Genomic DNA, 20,000 nt, shown 5'->3' with positions numbered 1-20,000 from the left:
ACAGCACAATTCTATCAATTTATTATGATGTAGCTTTCATGTCTTCTATTGGGTGAATTCAATGAATAACTTGAAAATGTATAAGTGTCGAAGATGCGATTTTATAAATAACCTCTGTTTTTTACAATTTTCATCAATTTTTGTTTGTCTCAACAAGAGAAGACACATACCACTGAATGCAAAATGAAATTTCCTATCCTACGGTATATACCACAATTATTCCGCTTTCGCAAAGTTTTTAGTTAGAGTGATTTCAATATTAACCCATTTCGCGATTTGTGGCTTGCTTCCACTTTTCATTATTTTACTATTATATATAAATGACTAAGTTACTTTAGGTTAGGTTAAGTTATTTTAGGTTATTTTACTTTAGGTTAGTTTGTTTTAGGTTAGTTTAATTTATTTTAGGTTACTGACCGCTTCGCTCGTCAATCGCTTATTGAGGCGTTTTACTGCTTATGTATACATTTAGGCAGTGAATCATTGTTCATCATTACGGGCACCATCCGCACACACATGTGGTGAAAGGGTCCTTGGCATTATGAGGCAACGCGATGTCCTTCTTGACTTCGTGACGTAAACTTATATTGCTCACATTAAGTTAGAAATGCGTGTCTTCATCATATTTCTGTTATCTGGCGTGTTCAAACGCTTAGTTATAGGAGTCTGGCATCTTCGTGTCCTCCGTCTAAAGTCGTCGCCGGAGCGCCCGCCAGTGGGCAAAGTAAAGAGTGATGTGACAAGCTGAATGAGACCAACAGACTTTTGTTATCCAAGGTATGGACGTGTCCTTTCTCACTTCTCATTTTACAAAAACGAATGGAAGGCTGTTTCATACTTGGCAGCACTTTTAACCCTGTGAGCAGGGTACAAACTGATAACCTTGGCAGGAAGGCCCTGGAAAGTTGAATGGTTTCATCGTGGTTCGCGCCAAACTGAAGGGAAAGTCTGGCGGTAAGATTGCTATGGATCTGAATAATCTTAATATATTGTTTGAGGCAAACAATATTCTCGAAAATTTTGCTGTACTACTTTGGCATGCCAAAAGCAACCACGCAGTACTGCTGTGATGATTTAAAAGAACTCATGTTCCTCTCAGCTGTAGTGCGCAGCAACTCCTGTCTGGCCTTGAAGGTCTTGGACAAGGTTGTGGCAGCGAATAAGTGCCGCTTGAGTCGACTAAACACAGTTGTGTTACGTAACCCAGAAGAGTGGGAGCCTTTTCGAAAACTATGTGCTGATGGAATCCGTGATACAGCCATTGTAGAAACAAAAATAATAATTTTATTACAATAATCGTCAAGGCAGTCTGGTGCTTGATAAGTGTGATGAGAAGTACAATACTGGTGTGGTCTGAATCAGGTGGAGAGTGTTGTGACCCGCCAGCCGTGTTGAGGCTTCCTTCTGTAGCTCACTGGCATATTTTGTTTAATTTTTGTGTTCAACTTTTCTAAACTTCAGTTCCTAAATGTGCCAGTGTTCATCCCATTGATGCATGGTATATGATCGTACCAGTACATAACAGTATTTGATTTTAAGGCTACATGTTTCTTTAGAGAAATCAATTTGCACAGACTACAATAATTGCACTTCGTTATTTTAAGAAAATATGTGAAAATCTAGAATAATACTGGAAAGGATATATGTTTCCATAGGTAAGAACATATTTGCCTTCACTTCAAGGAAATTATAAAGCTTTCTTCTCCCTCTCTCCCGCTTTCTTATTATAACAAACACGTGTCTCTTCCCTTTAGCAACTCGCGGGACAGACAAGACTCGTCACCTACAACAGAAATAGACCGCTTTGTGCCTTTCTTTACTCACCACTGGGGTGCCCAGGAGACGCTTCATTGTGAACACCACATGACTGAAAAGACAATATAATGAAATGAACAAAAAGGTAAGTGAATTTATTTATATGCTTTCTTTTAGCACTGACTTGCAAATCATAGGTAAAGAATGGCAAACACATACGAAGCATTAATCTTCCTGCACTTAAGAGAAGGTTATTTTAATGTGCTTGTTCATTACAGCTTCCCAACAACTCAGTGAATGTCATAGTGGTAGAACATTGGCCAGTTATATATATATATATATATATATATATATATATATATATATATATATATATATATATATATATATATATATATATATATATATATATATATATATATATGTGTGTGTTATTTTAAACCACCCTCATCATTATGCTATAAATTATGCAAATCCATTATTATATTTTAGATGTTCAGTATGAGAACACTGACATTTAGCTGGCTGGAAATAGAGTATTATCAGTTATGTAGTACCAACTGGTAGATGCAGCAGCAGGATGCCACCGTGTGTCTAGGGGGATTTCACACAGTCAGAGAGAAAACGTTACCGATCAATACAGGTCTCGTGAAAAAAAAACACAACACACCTGCCCTCAGTGATAAACTTCAAGGGTGCCTCAGATGATAAGTATGTGTGTGCCTTTCAAAATTAGATTCCATGTGGCGCGAAAGATATACATAGTTTGATAGAGGAAGCTGCGTTATAAGCTTCCTTAGTTGAGTTCGGCTCGTGCCTCCTAGGATAGAACTGTGCATCAGTGGTACTCAGTATTGTGGTCGGTAAAATATCCCTCTCGGAAAACTGAGTACAAAAGTTAATTAAAATATACGGTAAACGTAGCCTGATAAATTCTCTCCCTCCTCTCTCTCTCTCTCTCTCTCTCTCTCTCTCTCAGGCACTATATGATGCACCATAGTAACTGATGCCAAAACTCAGACGCGCCTTAGCAAATCCACTCACCCACCCACTCACTCGCCCCACCCTCCCACCCACCCACCCACACACACACACACACACACACACACACACACATCCTTTCTTGGGCTCCGACACTGGCCTCCCTCTTCGTGCTCGTTCCTCATGTGGTCCCTCCAAGCACGCTCTTCATCTCCCTCCCTCCACTCCCCGCCCTGCTCCGCCCTGTCGCCGCGCGTGGCCTCTCTCAACATGACTGCCCCGCCCCCACACTCACTACTACACCTCGGCGGAGTCTGTGTGTATGTGTGTGAGTGTGTGTGAGTGTTGGCGAGAGAGTAGCGTGAGGTGGCAGTGTGCGTCAGTCAGCGGCGAGGAGAGGTAGTGTGGTGTGGGTCTTACCTCCTGGTAGGTATCACGTGCTCTCCCCCCCCTCCCCTCTCTCTCTCTCTCTCTCTCTCTCTCTCTCTCTCTCTCTCTCTCTCTCTCTCTCTCTCTCTCTGTGTGTGTGTGTGTGTGTGTGTGTGTGTGTGTGTGTGTGTTCATTGGTTCGATAGAAGGTGACACCCACTCTGTAATGGACATGTGAACAAGGTATTCTTTTGCAGACATGATCAGACAATAGCGGTTCATGATTGGCTGAATGATTTCGTGGTTTTATAGTATTTCCTTATTTTGGGGACAGAAGACACGCCAAGCAGGTGTTTAGTTATTATATAGTATGAACCTCAGAGAGAAACAGAGGTACTCCCATTACATTCCCAGGAGATTGAATCCAGTTTCGCAGTTTTGGTCTCATATACCACAACTTGAACAATTCTGGTTATTACCAGTATAATCCTTATCTTATCTTTTTTTTTTTTTATCATTCTATCTGACAGGTCTATGGGAACTGGCATTAGGTGGACCTTTATTTTATTCAAAACTTTTATTGCCTTTGGCTAGTGGCCCTCTTACATAAGGAAAAACGTTCCTTAAAGTGGTGCTTTCGTCGATAGTTAAGCTGTTTACAAAACTGAGACGCAGAGGTTTCTTGGTCAATGTAAATGAACGTGATTTCATGTCAAATGAAAAAAGTCCTGAGCTGCTGAACCATTAGCGTATGGCAGATTTACCTTAATTCAAATGAGACAGGTGGGCCGCTGAGGGTTCTTGGCTCCACGAGAATCACTCGTAGCGCCAAGAAGTGAGAATAGATAAATGATTTAATAGATTATGAAAATGATATGTACGTATACACACACACACACACACACACACACACACACACACACACACACACACACACACACACACACACACACACACACACACACACACACACACATACACACACACACATACACACACACACACGTTTGTATAGAGACACAAGGTGCAGATAGAGATATGAGGGCGGTTCAGTACAACACATATTAAGTAAAATCATAAGCAGTCATTCCACAATCAACACCTGAGATGCATTGTGCGGGAAAAAAATCTGCACTGACGTTAATCATCATGATTTAGATTTGAAAAGGAAAAAAAAAAGAAATCCGAGCTCGTAATTAAAAGAATGATGAACGCGAAAAGAGTTAAAAGAAAAAGAAAGAAAAAAATATCGTTCCGTTAAAAGAAAGGTAGAAAGTAACTGCTCATGTACATGAATGTTTAAGACTCAGTACTTATCTAAAGAATGAGGTTTCGTTCCTCGCAATCTTCAAGAATTATAGCGTTGTTAAGGTGCAGCTGATATATGGTCTTGTAAGAAATGTCATTGCCGCCTTTACTCTTTCCTTTGTGACTCGTGCGCGGCTCAAGGCGGCCGCAGCGGCTGAGGCTGAGCAGCCCTATCTGTCTGTCTGTGTCTGTCGTGCCCTTTGAAGGACTGTAACGAAGCCCGTCAAGGAGAGGCACATATTAAAAGTAATATCCTATCGTGGAGTTTTTAGCTCCCAAAAGTACTTTCTGAAGTACTTGAAGAAGGTTATAGAAGGAACAAGCAATAAATGAAAGTTCCGAGCACACAAAATCTAAATGTCAATTTCCTTAATATCTAACATTGCTATTATTGTCTATAAATGGATATATACTTATGGAAATATGTGGACGAAGAATTGGAGTTTCAGTACTCGAGTAAACTTTCAATATTCTTCGATAAGCTATCACTTCTTTTTTTCTTTTAACTTAGTTTTTACGTTTAATATTTTGATAAAATAAGTGATTATAACTTTAAACAATTCATCTCAATCAATGTCCATCTAAATCCAAGCATATATGAGTCTTATTTAAAGTTACAGCAGCATGTAAGTATTGGTGGTCAACGTGTTTTATCGGGATAGTCGACTGCTGGGCATAATATGAATGACGGTAACGAGGAGAGTGGCGGCGGGGCGCTGGCCATCCGCCGATAGGGAACTCCAAGTCGCGTTGAGTCGCCAGGCGGCGGCAGCGTGTCTCTGCTGACTTTCAGCCCCATTGAGAGAGACATTTCATTAATTTGATATGGTAAATATTTTCAGGCTAGCAATATTGTTTTTCCCTCATGTCACTCTGATAAGTGTTTCTGAACTAGAAGAAAATCACTGATTATATGATTTACACCAGCGACATGCATGTGGAATTACAGATTACATAGAACAATTTTCCAGACAGGCTCTTCCACAGAAATTTTTAAAGATACGTTTTGTTTTGAAATTCGATATGAATTACAGTATAACAAGCACTTGGCTTATTCATTATCTACCATCACATAGCATAATTTTATGAATGCAAAAAATAAAAGTTTAACAGTAATGAAGTGTGTGTTTCTTTTCCAATAATTTCTCAGACGGTGAAAAAAAATGCATATCCTTGTTTCAGTCTTACAGATGAAGCATACACGTTTTGGATAAATGTGATTTAAAGAACCTCATGGCTCAACATTCTTGAACAAAGAAATATGTATACATACATGATAAAAAGAAAATCTGCTAATTCTTTAACGAGTGTTTACGGCATCAAGAATTACTGTGCGTGTATCTAACGTATAAAACAATAATAATAATAACATTATAAAGGAATATGTAGTACGTAGTGAATTACAAAGTATTTCCTGTAAAGTAAAATATTTTATTCCTCCTTTACGCAACTCAGTGCTTTGCAGCGTGAACGTGTCACGAGACACAGTGTGCCCGCAGCCAAGATACCTCATGACAGGGGCACGTGTTCACATCCGTACTAACCCACTCATAGGCTTCACTCAGGGGAAACGTTCATCGCTTCAAGCTTTACTTCATTATTCACCATACACAGCCCCGTGTGTATGTGTGTGTGTGTGTGTGTGTGTCAAACTATACTGCAGTCTTTACTACCTGCCTACACATTTATACATTTAACTATTTCTTTGTTCGTCTGTCTGCCTGTTTCTGTATTTATCTTTCTGTCTTCTTTCCTATAAATATATCCTTATTTTCTTATCCATATGCTCACGCACAGACACACAGGAAATGAAAATAAATAAGTAAAATAAATCAATAAATAAACTAAAGTGAAAATAAATTATTAAATGTATATTAAATGTTTTCAATGTAGCGGGTGACATTCAGCTTCTTCTTCCCATACTGACAATATATATATATATATATATATATATATATATATATATATATATATATATATATATATATATATATATATATATATATATATATATATATATATATATATATATATATATAATTAAATTCAGTGTGCGATTTTGTTCTTTTGTTTAATCATGAAATCATATTCATGAGACGTCCGTGCGTTATCATGTACTACGTAGTAATACGTGCACGTGCCCTTCCTTTAATATTCATGTTTGTTAGATATTGTGATTCTTATGGATGTGAAAAACTAGGACATTGAGGTGGATGGTGGAGGGTGGCGGGTGCAAGGAAAAGTTGATGCAGACCTCCTAGGAGTATTATGTAATGGTTGGCAAATATGATTTCCAGGTGCTAAGGTCACCAACAACTGGTTGCTATCAGCGTCAAAGATATGCACTGATAGCCATGCTCGTGACAGATTGCAGATGTATTATTTTAGCGGAAAAGTTGAGTGATAATTGTTTCTAGCTATATTATCTCATTATTGCTTCGCCACAATATTTATGACCTCTTTGGTAGTCTTCATGTTAATCATTATTGATCATTGCCACGGAGACTGCAGCAAGCTTCAGCCTTGATGCTTGAAGTGTATGGCATTTTGAGGTGAACAGCCAGTCTTTTAGGGCTTGTGATATTGCTAGTTAAATAAAAGTAATTACACTGGACAAATTCTTGTTTTTTTGTAATAGAGGCAGAGTTAGGTAGACATAATATTTGTTATTTGCTTAATGATTGTTATATCTAAAGATGAGAAAGACAATAACATACACTGGTCTGTTTAAAGCACGCTGGGCCAGAAGGATGCCTGAGGTTGGCCACTAATGGCTCCTACATTAAACTTACAGGATGGTACAGCAGTCATGAAATTAAATTTCAAATCTTCTTTTTGCTGTTATTTCCACAGCTGCGGTTTTTTTTTTTTTTTTTTTGGTGCGTTGCATCAATTAGATATCTCTGTAATTCTGGCCTACCTAGACCAGGGATGTCAAACTCAAATAACTTCAAAGGACAATTATACACTTGGTTATTGTCTCGGAGGCCATTTTCTAATTACATACTGGCAGGAGTGAAATTTGGAACTGATTTTGCTCGTCATCCTGATTTACCAAAAATTATTTGGGTTATCTGATCTTACAGATGTAAATTTTGTCTTGCTTAATAAACATAACACTAATTATTACAATGAATTCAGCCACACCACACAAAGCCGCTTCACGCCACACGTCGCAACCTGCAGCACAATTTATATCATACCCACTCCCACCACACAATTACTTCACACCATACACCACAATTAGCCACACTACAACTCATATCAGTCACACCACACCCAGCCACACCACAACCAACATCACATCTGGTCTCATCACAACCCAAGTATCACCCTCACACCACACCACACATAACAACCACACCACACCACACATAGCACTCATCCACACCATGGACACAAAGGCACATCATGCCACACATCACACCAGCCACACAACAGTCCATACCACACTCAGTCACTCAACACTCCATATTCCTCCCAGCCACACCACGTATCACTCGCGTCACAATAACCACATAGCAATTCGTATCACAGAGTCGTACCAGAGAAAACCACATCAAAATCCACATCACACCCAGCCACACAACAAATGTGACAGTCATACCATAAAAAAAAAAAAAACTCACAATACACATCACATACAGCCATAAAACAATTCACGTCACTTCCAGCCAAAGCACATGGCCACATCACACTGCACCAGCGATAGTCAACCTGGGTGTGTGGTGCACCAGAGGGTGCATTAATTTTTCAAAGGGTACTTGGAAATAATGGTACATGGAGGGGTACATGGCATGGCCAGTGTGTATAATAGTGCACACTAGGAAAAGATGTTTTAAGAAGAAAATTGTTTGTCATGTTAGAAATTAATTTAAGTTGAGATTAAAATCTTACAAATTTATATAGTATTCTGTTAATAAATTACACTCAACTCGCGCCTCACGGGTCTGAGATATGGCATTTTGTTTTATTATACGTTTAGCACCTGTATAATAAATAACTGTTTTCTATGTTTGAAATAGGGACCTAATACTTTTATTGATATATTTTCAGTCTTAAAACTACAGAAAAGCTTGAAATATTAATGTAATATTTTGTAATTAGTGGTTCTAGGCACCAGAGAACGTGAATTTCTTAAAACATCCCTGAATGGTGCATGAACAAGCCACTGCACAACACATCACACCCAGCCACACAACAAGCAACATGACATGGCAATGAAAAAAAATCACTGCCATAAAAAGACAAACTTTGCTTAAACAACATTACTTGCAAAATGTAACGTTGATTGCTTCTCAGCGTTTTCCTTCCCCTGTCTATTGCTTGTAGCGGAGAAGTCAGCGGACGTTTCTTATGAGAACGCAGAACATTTAGGAGGTTCATGCGTTCAAATATCAACACTGTCATGATCGTTTGCTTTAAACGGATTTGTAATATTTCTTTGTTAAAATTACCATTAAAAAACGTAATTGTTAGCAGTTTTGATACGAAATATTTCATTGTTATGTGTGTAGAAATATACAAATATATATATATATATATATATATATATATATATATATATATATATATATATATATATATATATATATATATATATATATATATATATATATATATATATATATATATATATGAGGTTGTATGTTTCGTCTTGGCAATTTAGTAGTCTCATCTGTAGCAATTATAGTACTCGTACTGAGCTGAAAAATCACTTATCATCTTTGAGCTACACAAAATACGAGTATAATGATGTAAACAGATGTTTTCATTTAGCGATCATGGAGCAACGAGAAACTTACTGTAGGCAGTTATCTAGATCACAGGTCACCACCCACTGATGCCAGAGCGAGCTCCTCTGCCCTTTTGCTTAGACTGCTATGTTAAGGCCATCTTCAGTCCCGTGTATTGTTTTCTCAGACCTCTCCTATTTCATCACCTGTGCAAATACAAACAATTTTGCAGAGTATTTCCACCCAACATTTGCTGTATTAGTCGTGATCTCACACTGCATTATGACATTCTACCAGAATAGGATGACGTGTTGCAAGTGTTGTGCCAAGCCAGGGCCATTCAGACACCTATGCTTGCCCCACCACACGGCGTCGGAGGGACTGACTTCCACGTTTATATTTTACAAGTGTTGTTGCTCATTTCATATGAAAAAATCAAATTACATGATTTTTTTAAATTTTTTCATCCTTTAGTAACTTGCATACATATATTTTTCTTGTACCTGAAATTTTACTGAAAACAATGCATACACATCGGCCTGTTTTCACCTACGATGTTTGCATCTCTGCCCGCGAGTGGCCTCGGATTCAGCCTCAAAAGCTTACATCTACCATGAGCCGCAAATTTTCAGTGGCCACAGCAGACCTACGAGGAAAGAAAGTGTCGGAAACTGCTTGGTTTTGAAGAACTAGTGAGTGACAGAAAAAGACGCCATAGACAGAGAGGTGAGATAAGACGTGTTGCAAGGCTATCTAAGAAAAGGTAGGCACCCGATAAAAATTAATTATATCTGAGGGATGTATGTTTGTGTGAGTGTATCTGTGTGTGTGTGTGTGTGTGTGTGTGTGTGTGTGTGTGTGTGGTGTGTGTGTGTGTGTGTGTGTGTGTGTGTGTGTGTGTGTGTGTGTGTGTGTGTGTGTGTGTGTGTGTGTGTGTGTGTGTGTGTGTGTGTGTGTGTGTGTGTGTGTGTGTGTGTGTGTGTGTGTGTGTGTGTGTGTGTGTGTGTGTGTGTGTGTGTGTGTGTGTGTGTGTGTGTGTGTGTGTCCGTGGATAAAACATACCGACCTATATTCACCTATCATTTCCTAATCATAAATTTATCTAATCTTTTTTAAAAACTTCATAGTTACTTGTTGCTAATAGCATAAAATTTCTTATGCCACTCAAATACCTGTCAGTTCCCCTTCATTCTCGCTTCTCTAACGAATGAAAATTTAAAGGTTTTACTCTCCTTGCTTTAGAAATATTCCGCATCCATATCCTGCTATTTTTAATCATTTTGCTCAAATCCCAACAGACCTACATCTCTTCTGTAATACAGAGACCACATCTGCACAGCATAGTCTAGGCCAGTGGTTCTCAACCTTATTCTGATCGCGTATTACTTAGAGATCTTGTACCGTCGTCGCACACCACCTACTTTCAGGTTCCAGTATCGAGTAACTTGCTCTTCCAGTGAATCATGCACGTGATGCAAGCGACAACACGCGACAGGAAAGATGGGAGGAAGGGGGTTACCGGATGTGTGTGAATGTATGCGTATATGTATAGTGTATAACGCATGATGGTACCATGCATGATTTGCATAAACGTTCTACACTTATTAACTAGCACAGATAAATAATTACTTAATAATGCACTTGAGAAAATAAATCATGGAGTTACAGTAAAACAAACACGCTAAACTGCCGAGTGGAGCAAAAATTTATTTCGGAAAAGTGAAAACTGCATAGAGCAGAAATACAGGAACACATAAGGCAGTAAAACAATTTTGTGAAAAATAGAACTAAAAATCGTGGTCGCGTACGTACCACCTGGAAGGTCCTCGCACACCATCAGTGGTAAGCGTAACTGGTACCAATTATAACCTTGACATTACTATTTGGGGGTCTTTCTTTTTAACGCTTCTAAAAATGAATTCTAATACACGATTAGCTTTATTTCTGACTTTTATAAACAGTGTCATCCACTGTTTTCTCTGACAGAGAAAAGAGAAAAGCTTTTTCGAATTCTGAGCAGAAGAACCTATCAGAGTCTCGTTCTTTTGTTGTATGTATATTATGTTTTCTTTGAGAATCTCTTGTTTACAAAAAAAAAAAAAAACTCCATTTGCCATTTATTCCTCTGTTTTTTCGTTCATAGGTATTATATATATATATATATATATATATATATATATATATATATATATATATATATATATATATATATATATATATATATATATATATATATATATATATATATATATATATATATATATATATATATATATATATATATATATATATATATATATATATATATATATTAGTGAGCGGGTGTGAAAGGAGGCGAAACATTTGAATGGTTCGCAGCTTATACGAGTATAAATAGACCAAGCACTTGTAAAGTCTTGCAACAAAAAGACTCACAAATGTTTTACATTTTATTTTTACATGCATATTAAAAAAAAGAAATATATATATATTATATATATATATATATATATATATATATATATATATATATATATATATATATATATATATATATATATATATATATATATATATATATATATATATATATATATATATATATATATATATATATATATATATATATATATATATATATATATGCACTAAGAAAGTTCTAAAGCACAGCCTACCTGTCCGTATACCAGGAGTAAATCCTCTCTTTTTAAAGGACGAGGCCTGTAAAAACATGCAGGGAATACGGTGTTCGTATACATCAGTCCTGCCGCAGAGTGTGCATCCAGTCCTGTCCCTTACAGTGGAAATGTTTGATTACATTTAGAGCCAGGCTGAGTGGGAGATGAAATAAAGGTTGGAATGAAGCCTCAAACGTGACACAAAAGAGAAAAGTTGGCCAGAGCGGCGGCAGAGCCTCAGTGTCTCTCGAGACTCTTTCGTGCAGGGAGACGTGCGGAGCGAACAAAGCGGTACATACTTGTCATGTAATGCCGCATGAACCAAGAAGGTCTCTTAGAGCATAATAACATGAGAAAGTAAAAGAAGCTGCTTAAAGCCGTTAGAATTACACGTGGCAATCCCTGTATGAATCAGAACTACCAATTTCCGCTTTTCATCCTCATTCATAAATTAGTTTAATGTTTCTTTTAAAGTTTCTTAATGACATAACAACCTAATTACCGAATATAATCCATTCATCTACCACTATACCTAAAAACTAATTCCTGCATATCTCTTTTTTTTTTTTAAATCTCTCTTTAACCCATTATTATTTTCTTTACCTATCCCGATTACTGAATCTGAGGATTTTGTCTATGTCACCCTTGTTATATACTACTCTCTATCACTTAGAGAACATCAATCTTAAACTGCTGTTGACTGGCCGGCGGTTAACTGGCCGGCGGTTCGAGGTTAACGTTTTATCTCCTTTCTTACAAAAGGAACGATTTCGTTGTGTTGTTTGTGACTGAGTTGGTAGAGATGCAACATCTACGTGTATTAAGTCGAGCTTCGCAAAGTGAAAAAGGTTACAACTCGTCATTGTGTTGCTACCAGAAAGGTGCAGCTTTGATGACTTGTGGCCGCAACAATAAGTAGGCCACCTTGGTGGTGCGAGAGACAGTTAATGTGCATGAGGAAGAACACCATGTCCATCACAAAGACAGGCAAATCTCTCACTGCTATTCACTGATGCCTCCTGATGATTTTGCTTGTTACTAAGTCAAGTATACGATAGAGGAGAAAATATTTCTTTCTCCAGTGTTTCCAGCTATTCCTTGCACACCACCCAAAATCGCTGGGCGGCCTGCTGTGCATCTCCCAACCCTTGCCTGGCACCTACTTCATGCCTCCAGATAACGAGTTCTTATAGCGAGGCAGTGTGGATGTGGATGCACTTTTCCCACACGACCGCAGCCTGGAGTTGCAGTGCATGACCCGTGTAGCGCGTCCACCACTGGGACCAAAAAGAGAATGTGAAATTAATAATAATAATAATAATAATAATAATAATAATAATAATAATAATAATGATAATAATAATAATAATAACAATAATAATATTAATAATAATAATAATAATAATAATGTATGTGTGTGTGTGTGTGTGTATGTGTGTGTGTGTGTGTGTGTGTGTGGACGCAAAATTCTTAGGATCAGTAACCAGAATAGAACAAGAAATAACGTTTTCAAGCTTGAAAAATTTAGGTTTAAAAAAAAAGAAAAAGTAAGGAATTGGTTCTCAAATAATGAATGGAACGGACACAGTAATCAGGGTGTTAGTGCTGAGCCATTAGGGAGCTTTAAGAGAAGATTAGACAGATGTATGAATGGGAGTGATACAGGGACTGCCACGTATAGGCCTGATGGCTTCTTGCAGCTTCCCTTATTTTCTCATGTTTTTTTTTATGTTCTTGTGTGTGTGTGTGTGTGTGTGTGTGTGTGTGTGTGTGTGTGTGTGTGTGTGTGTGTGTGTGTGTGTGTGTGTGTGTGTGTGTGTATGTGTGTGTGTGTGTGTGTGTGTGTGTGTGTGTGTGTGTGTGTGTGTGTGTGTGTATGTGCGTGTGTGTGTGTGTGTGTGATGTATCGGATACTAAACTTTAGAGCTCTGCGGATGCGGAGGCGGTGCCGTATATGCATCTCTCATAAAAAGCGGTTGCCGATAAACTTGCGGATGTTGAAATATCAATATGTGTGTGCGGATGCGGTTGAGGATTTCATTTACCTCCATATCCGCGGTTGTAGTTGCGGATGCGGATAGTTTTTACACATACTCGTATGACAGTAATACAATTTCGTCGTATCTGCAACAAAGTTCCAGAGGGGAGGAAAAAGGAGATGAGAGAAAAAAGAACGAGAAATGAACAGAAAAGATATATAATGAAATAAGTAAAAAAGAATGTATAATATATTTCAAGAATGTAGGTAATGTAACTGGGGAAGAGGCGTACAAGGAGCAAGAATATGGAGGGAATAAAAGTGGGAAGGTGGTGGATATGCGAAGGGCAAAAGGAATAGGGGACTGGAAAAATAGAGTACTTATTCCCCATTACTTCCTCTCTCCCTCAAATTCTTCACTTGCTCCTTCACTTGCTTTCCCTATTCTCCTATCCTCCTCCTTCACATTTCATCCATTTCTTTACCCCAAGTACTTTCCTTCCTTTGTTACGAACTCCCCTCCTGCCTCTGCTCCACAATGCGTCTCTTCTCTCTGCTCCTTTCCTCTCCCTTCTTCTCTCGTTTTGTCTCAAATCTCCCTTCCCTTCACCTCTCATGTCTTTTCTGCCCAAGGTAGAGGGACAAGGGATTAATACCTTGCTCTCTTCCCCCTCACTCATTTCATAGTTTTCATTCTCTCTCACCCTCCTAAATAATTCTATTCTCATTCTAAGTCAGTCTCATTTTATTCATCAATCCTCAGAATTGTTCTTACCCACCTCATACTTTATCTTTTGCTAACTTTCACACTCATTCACGCTTGCGTTCTCTCACTCACTCTGACTCATTCTAATTAGCACTCACTCCTATCCCCACTCCTAATCTCACTCACATCACTCTTAACCTTTCTCATATTTTCATAATCTAACTCTCGCTTCTTATCTTTTCACACTGACTCACACTCACTCTAATTCCCACTTATTCCATCGTATCCACAGCCATTCTGACTCTACTAATGTCTTAACTTACGCTTACTTTCCATTCAACTCATTCACGCTAACCCTCACTCTCACTCACTCAAAGTTGGCCTACTTCAGTTCACACACACACACACACACACACACACACACAGGGATCCACAACCCGCAACCTCCGCATTTCTTTGACTTGGAGGCGGAGGCGAAGCTTTTGTTATTTGAAAATGTGGTTGCAAATATTAATGCGGATCTTTTATTGTTTTAAAACGCAGAGATAGATAGAAATGCGGATAGCATTTTCACTCCGGATGCTCCGCAGACCGGATGCGGAGGTGTATATCCAATACATCACTAGTGTGTGTGTGTGTGTGTGTGTGTGTGTGTGTGTGTGTGTGTGTGTGTGTGTGTGTGTGTGTGTGTGTGTGTGTGTGTGTGTGTGTGTGTGTGTGTGTGTATTGTAGTAGTAGTAGTAGTAGTAGTAGTAGTAGTAGTAGTAGTAGTAGTAGTAGTAATAGTAGTAGTAGTGGTAGTAGTGGAAGTAGCATCAGCAGTAGTAGCAGTAGTAAAATAAGTAAAATGAGAGTCATGGGATTAACATTATGTTGCTTTTTGAGTGGTGACGGTGCGGATATGAGTATCGTGTTGACGATGAAGGATAAGGGAGAGAGGTCAGCGGGTCGCGATAATGAAGGGTGTGGGCGAGAATAAGTTCACCAGTGCAAGGGAGAGAGGAAGAGAGAGGGAGAGACGGAGGGGAGGGTCTTAATATTCCTTTTACACAGTGTGGCTGCAACTTCCCCTCACACACACACACACACACACACACACAGAGAGAGAGAGAGAGAGAGAGAGAGAGAGAGAGAGAGAGAGAGAGAGAGAGAGAGAGAGAGAGAGAGAGAGAGAGAGAGAGAGAGAGAGAGAGAGAGAGAGAGAGAAGGAGAGAGAGATACAAGTGGATGGCTGGGTGACTGTGTGGATGAGGTCGAGTTAATGCTCACACACAGAAAAAGAAAGAAAAAAGAAAATACTCACACAAGTAAAAGAAAGGGTCTCTGGGAACCAGATATTGCTTTAAAACTCCGCTCAGCTACCAATATTCTAATCTTTTCCTTACGTACGTTACGAGTACATGCTTCCCGCCAGAGTTTCAGAGAGAAACTGGGAATGAAAACATAACATGTGCTGAGTTTCTGAGTTTACAGATGCTACAGTGACAGTACTTGGTCCGTGCGTCTAAGGGCTGTGCCCCTAGTCATCCACCAACGGTCACCTCGTATCGTCATATGGTTGATATTTACGCAAAACTAACGCAAAATGGTGAAACCTTCAACAAGACTAGTTGTGCGAGGATACCCAACCAAAGTAATGGACGTCAGTTGCAAAACATTTTCTGTTGCGTCTAAATTATTGATGCCATGAAAACAGAACGCCTGTGTTATGTCCTAAACTCATCAATATTGTAGTCGTAGAAAAAAAAAATTCTTTACTATTGACAATTAAATTAGAAAGAAAATTAAAAATTAATACGTAGGCAATGCTACCGTTTATCAGTGTTAGTTGGTCTTAGGTTGTCTGTACTCTGGAATGTGAATGTTCTCGTTTTGCAAATTTTCTCAAAAGCAATGCTCATTAATGTTAAGTGTTGTGTACATAAGACAAGTGGGTGGAATGTGGCGGTGAGAGAAAACACAGGATGAGGCAGAAATACTATATTCTCTAAATTCCAGTTGCTGTTTACATCGGGGAGTGTGCAAACTGGTATCTGGAATTTTAAGCCGCCTTCAAAAGTTTGCCTTGTTGAGGTGATGACGTGAGATTTGAGTCTTGCCTAGATCAGGTCTCGTCGCAGTGGTGATTCCGTCAGGGAGTGAGAACATCACTGGTGTTAATCTCTTGAGCCTTTCTTGTCGTCTTGGTATCGCGATTCTTATTCTGCTCTTGTGAGTCCTCTCATGTTCACTGTAGTGGTGCACTTCACGCGTGGTCCTGATGCCTCTTTTTATTCGAGGCCGCTTTGAAACTGAGTCTGGTTTCTCATTCCCTTAGTAGGTTAAGATATAATTAACTTTCTAACGGTGATGTAATTGTACCATATTTCGTAATTTACTGTTACCTTTTATGGAATGTAGATGAAAACTTTTTCATTGATATAGTTTCCACTCAAAGAAAGAGTCAGAATTTCTCTTAAGAATGGAATTTTAATATGTAGATTGAAGAGTACTCAGATACTGTAATAGATATAGTTTTGTTTAACTTCTTATACGCACACACATACTGTGTAGTTCACACCCTCAGTCTTAAGTGAAATACAGTGTTAACATAGACTTTGTCAGGCGTCAGGCATCGCCTCACGAGGAGTGGGCATTTGTGCCCATTGTTCCTCTGACAAGGTCTTGGCGGCTGTCGTATGTCATGGGATCTACGTACAGCCACACCCAGCAAGCGTCAATCAAAGATACTGTGTTTATTTTGAATAACCCCATCCCTTAAGCTGCAACACGCCAGAGGCTCATTGCAGATGAAATTTCGCGTCCTATTTGTGTTCCAGAGAGAGAGAGAGAGAGAGAAAGAGAGAGAGAGAGAGAGAGAGAGAGAGAGAGAGAGAGAGAGAGAGAGAGAGAGAGAGAGAGAGAGAGCTTTGTTATGTTCCTGTTTTGTTCTTCTATACACGTAGTTTACTACTACGTATTGTTAGACATGTAAACAAATGCCCTCATTGCAAAGCAATACCTGTACTAATATTTATTCTTGTGTCTTCTCATGTATTTCCATGTATTACTACCGAACCAGAATGAGTTATAAAGAACGAATGTATACGTTTGTATATGTAGCCATCACTGCTGCCCGAAAACTGGATTTATTAGATTATTACTTTTTGAGAGCATACAAAACCACATAAACAAGAATGACGATATGATGTGGCATTAGGGTGAGAGTTCCCTCTTCAACGGCGGCTAAATACCCCATGTTATAAGTTTTGCATTTTGTGTTTTCTGACAGTGTAGATTCTTCAAAATCATTCTAGATAGATGAAATAGTTCTCGTTTGTGTATGTATTTATAGAATTCAGAATGGTATGTGGTATTATTTTCAACTAGGCTCTCAGAACAATTCATTCCATGACGATTCAGCTCGCTCTACATCTCACGGTAACATTCACCGCTGCTCGTAATTATCAGACACTGATGGTGAGTCCTGCTTCTGTCATTAGCGAGTAAAGATTGTGGTTGAATGCTATGGCGACCATAAAACGAACCGCATAGTTATTTCTCGTACTCTTTGAGACCTAGGAATGTATGTTACGTGTATGCCAAATGTCCGGTAACTAGGCAGTAAGGCCCTTAACATGCGGGAAATCCTCACCTCATGTAGCTGGCATTGCGAATTCTGAAGACGAAACTGCGGAAAGGAAGAGAAGAAAGAAAGGGGTTGGTTGAGGAGTGAGACGACGGCCGCACGGTGACGGCAGCCTGTCAGGGGACGAGCACGCCGTAATATTAGTACCTACCCAGAAAATATGAATTAATACCCGAAAGTGAATTCTTCCACCAGATTTTTCTTATTTCAAATGATCAATATACACGTACAGACTAACGTCTAGTATAGTAGGTAATAATGGTGATGAGCACGCCTACACACACAACGTCAGTAGCATCCGTCTAAGTTAGTGGCTACTGTCTCTATCAGGCCTTTATAGAGGTGGAAAATACTGTCACGGTAACATGGTAATATCAGCAATAGCAAACTTCACTTTTTTACTTTTTTTTTTTTTTTCAGTTATTATCACAAGAGCAGCCGTGAGGCAGCAGGCGCAGAGAAAATGTGCGCCGTCCTGCAACAAGACTCCTCTAATATTTAAGACGCGGAGATCTCATATATGCACATGTATGATGCGACTAAGTTTGATACTGTGTACCCTAATAATTAATAAAGGGAGTCTGCCGTCCCAACACGTGGAAGACATTTCCCTCCTCAACACTTCATCATGGAGGTGGCACATGGTAACACACACACACACACACACACACACACACACACACACACACACACATATACACACTTTCATATATATATATATATATATATATATATATATATATATATATATATATATATATATATATATATATATATATATATATATATATATATATATATATATATAACGACATGTCTAGGACAACATTTTCTCTTATTATCCTTTCGTCAAACTGGTTCACTTTGCTAGCACTGCTGGAAAACCTCTTATCGGAAGTGTGACGCTTGTGTCTGGACTGGTAGACGTGACGGGGGTGACGATGTGGGGACATTTGAAATGTCGCATTTCATAATTAGGAACTTGTTAGCGTTTAGTTGGTTGTCAGGTGGACTCAGGTGACATGCGTTGTCATGGGTCTGAGCAGCGTCTCCAGTGCATCAGTCCAATACACACAAGTTCATCGTGAAGGGCATGCATCATACTGAGCTGTGTTAGGTTTACATAAGCCTCTCATCCTCGCGGACCTTGGAGAAGGAGGGATAGCTCTGTATTACACTGGGGGCCATTACTGGAGGCCGCTGAGTGGAGTTAGAATGACGCCTCAGAATTATACCTTCTCTATTGTAAGACAAGTTATTCTCCGTTGAACTTTCTCATTAAAACTGTTCGGACAGCAGGCATTCGTTCCACACGTCCTCTTTTCCGTGGCAACAACTTTTCGCATCGACCTCAACTTTGGAGTCGAAATTGCCCCCCGTGTAATGTCTTTGCTCGGGATTCAATATTCCTTGCATCTATTCAATTTTGCCTGGTTTCGTGTCGCCCTTGAGCAAGTGTCCGACAGTGGATTTTTTCTTTTAGCTCATTTTTTAAGACATGGCGCACCTGTTGCCGAAACAAAATATCACCCTAACAATCTTCACACCATTCTCCCTTCCTTTTCATTCTCCCCAAGACGAAGAACATGTTTGGTACTTCTTAAAAAAAAAATAAATAAATGAGAGAGAGAGAGAGAGAGAGAGAGAGAGAGAGAGAGAGAGAGAGAGAGAGAGAGAGAGAGAGAGAGAGAGAGAGAGAGAGGGAGAGATGAAAAATGAAAAAGCTACATTTAGCTACATAACGGAAAGCTTTCCAGTCATACGTGATAAAAGCTCACTTTTCTTCTGCAATACAAAGCCCTGAGCGCATGGCCAGTGTCGCCTCATCAAAATTGCCCGGCAACAGATCCTTGATAATGATAGTTCCTTTGGCTAACACTGG

General features: G+C 38.9%; 1 protein-coding gene across 5 annotated transcripts in view; it reads left to right on the top strand.

The window, feature by feature from the left end:
• Positions 1–1,765: 1,765 nt before the first annotated feature.
• The window catches only part of LOC135110910 (insulin receptor-like), a 67,802-nt gene continuing 49,567 nt past the window's right edge, over positions 1,766–20,000 (top strand). For 4 of the 5 annotated variants that reach the window (XM_064023560.1, XM_064023563.1, XM_064023562.1 and 1 more), the window contains exon 1: positions 3,037–3,162. The gene's annotated coding sequence lies outside the window, so the exon portion shown is untranslated. Of the gene's footprint in view, positions 1,901–3,036; positions 3,163–20,000 lie in introns of those variants that run through there. The other variant, XM_064023561.1, reaches the window with a different exon arrangement.

The sequence above is a fragment of the Scylla paramamosain genome, chromosome 21 (genome assembly GCF_035594125.1).
Source record: "Scylla paramamosain isolate STU-SP2022 chromosome 21, ASM3559412v1, whole genome shotgun sequence".
Taxonomy (NCBI): Eukaryota; Metazoa; Arthropoda; class Malacostraca; order Decapoda; family Portunidae; genus Scylla; species Scylla paramamosain.
This window is presented reverse-complemented; position numbering and strand designations above follow the sequence as displayed.